At 40.4% G+C, this 2,500-nt stretch overlaps 1 protein-coding gene across 1 annotated transcript in view; it reads left to right on the top strand.

Moving 5' to 3' along the window:
- LOC135222483 (carbohydrate sulfotransferase 1-like) overlaps positions 1 to 2,500 on the top strand; it is a 25,889-nt gene that overhangs the window by 12,901 nt on the left and 10,488 nt on the right. The window lies entirely within an intron of this gene.

The following is a 2,500-nucleotide window of genomic DNA, read 5'->3' as shown; positions in this document are numbered from 1 at the left end:
AACCAGTGGTTATTCAGCAACAGGACCAACGGCTTTACGTGACTTCCGAACCACACCGAGAGTGAACTTCTATCACCAGAAATACACATCTCTCACTCCTCGATGGAATGGCCGAGAATCGAACCCGCGACCCCATAGGTGGGACGCTAATACCATACCAACCACGCCGCTGAGGCGCCTGATGCTGGTGTCTGCCAAAACACAGCTCTGCCAAATGCTTGATCAGAATGAAGTCAGTCTGCATGCCCCTGAAAGATTGACAAACGAGACAGGATAATCCCCCAGTCCCCTATTTCTTCATTGGAGATGACGCCTTCGCTCTAAACTTGCAGCGATTCTCAACCTGGGGGGCGCACCCCCCTAGGGGGGCGTCAGCAATTTCCAGGGGAAGATATGGTATTAAAAGGTATTGACGAGAACGATGCTCAGGACAGAAATCGATGGAGACGACTCATTCACAAGGGCGACCCCAAATAAAAATGGGTTAAAGCTTGGAAGAAGATATAGTAAGAATAGAAATATTTCTGACATTTATTCAGGCATTCTCTGAATTGTTTTTTTTTTATGTATGTGACTTAACTGCGACCAATACAATTTATTAGAATGTTTTGAAGTACAATAAATGAATAGGCATTTTCTATTTTAAGTAAAAATTACATTTTGCATTTTCAGTGTTCTTGATGTACTTTGAGAATGTCATATATACATAAATATGACAAAGAATACAATTCATAAGAAATGTGGTGGGTAATAATATAAAAAGTTTAGAATTTCAATTTTATTTTGATATTTACTAAGTTATCTCAATTTAATTTTATAGAGTATGTTTAGGAATGTTCTATTGCTTTCTACTTTTATATTATTGAATCTTGCTGATGAACGGAGCCTGAAGCGGAATTAAAATAATCACGAAGTTGATCTCGTTGATTCTTGCTGGCCATGGTTCCCTTCTGACGGCTTTGGGTACTACTCAGGCTCGGTAAAGCTTCGTCACACCTCTAGTGACCAGGTAAGGCCTCGTGTGTCACCGAGTCTTCTTGATCTGCCTCACTCGTGGCATTAGGTTGTCTCGTTAAAATTAAGTTGTGAAACACACAAGCGGCCAACACCATGGACTCGATGCAGCCATGTCGAAGATGTATAGTAGTGTGAAACACTGAATCTTTTGTAGACGAATGGAAAATATTAATCTAATCATTAGATGGCTTATGAAAGGTACTTCATGTTGAATACGTATTATTTCTGCAGAAAAGAATGGTATGTGTTTCATATTAATGCGTTTTTAATCAAGCAGGCTAAATAAAGACAGTTTAACGACTGTTAACATTATCTACCTGTTTGCTAGTACGCCAAAGGCGCTCTCTGTACAACTTGACTTATAGTCGGTAATTAAAGATGCGCTCAAGTACTGTCAGATTTCGAGCAGGGTATGGTTTACTCATAGGGAAGGATCCGTTCAACAATTTCATTGAAATGCTCCACTGTAATCCTAGTAAAGTTCCGGTACAGTCCTAGAGCTTCAATTGCCAATTTTCTCATCACGTTTTCATAGTAACCTTTCTCCTCTCTTCTTTTTAGGGCTACATTAAGCATCTCCTTCTGTATTTTTTTTCTTGCACTTTCGTTCTTGCATTATTTTCATTACTCAACAACAGCAGGGCATAGTAATGACCCAACATGGCCAGTGCTAATTCAGGATCATCTAAGTTGTCTACTATCAGCTTCTGATATTGCTGGGTCTTCAAAACTTCTTGTTTGTCCATCTTGTGCCTCTGGCAGCGTCTGGAACGGGAATGAGTGCCAAATTCTCACCACGACACAGTTTATGTATGTTGCCTACATCTGATTTTGTATTAAGTATGTCGCATTTCCCTAACATCTAACACAATTGCCTTTACATCAGTCGCCGTCCCCAGAAAAACGTTAAAAGTGGGTGTGGCCTAGATCATCGGCGACATACGTGTAGTATACATACTTCGTGAATCTCATCTCGACGTACGTAATGCTGTCGTAATGGTACATTACTTCGTCATACTGTTGTCGTAATAAGTCCAAGGTCTGCGACTGACGCCAAACCAAGCTATTACAACAATCACGGGCTCGAATCGCCGATGTGTGTTCCGGCCTTACGTCAGCATGATATGGCGAATTTTGTTAGTTTGTGCGGCTCGACCGCGACAACGACGTGCAACAGGTAATTGTCGCCAACACTTGGCGGACGTAGTGAAACTCGACGACTGTGTGAGGAAACTGGGAGACTTGAGCGTAATAACGTAGTGATTTAATCGTAGTACGGCCTATATGTGAGTTGTGTTATAATTGTCTTGCTAAAAACTTGTTTATTTCCAATGTAATTCAATAGATCAAAATCAAACACGTTTTTAAACTTAAATTTGTTAATTTACGAAAGAATCATCTCTGTATTGTTTCATTCGGCAGCTAAAGACAGTGATGATGTCGGTAAAACGCAATCGGCAGATGATTTTAAGAATGTAAAAGA

Source organism: Macrobrachium nipponense, chromosome 3, assembly GCF_015104395.2.
Source record: "Macrobrachium nipponense isolate FS-2020 chromosome 3, ASM1510439v2, whole genome shotgun sequence".
NCBI classification, from domain to species: Eukaryota; Metazoa; Arthropoda; class Malacostraca; order Decapoda; family Palaemonidae; genus Macrobrachium; species Macrobrachium nipponense.
The sequence above is the reverse complement of the archived record's forward strand: the minus strand, read 5'-3'. Positions and strand labels throughout refer to the sequence as shown.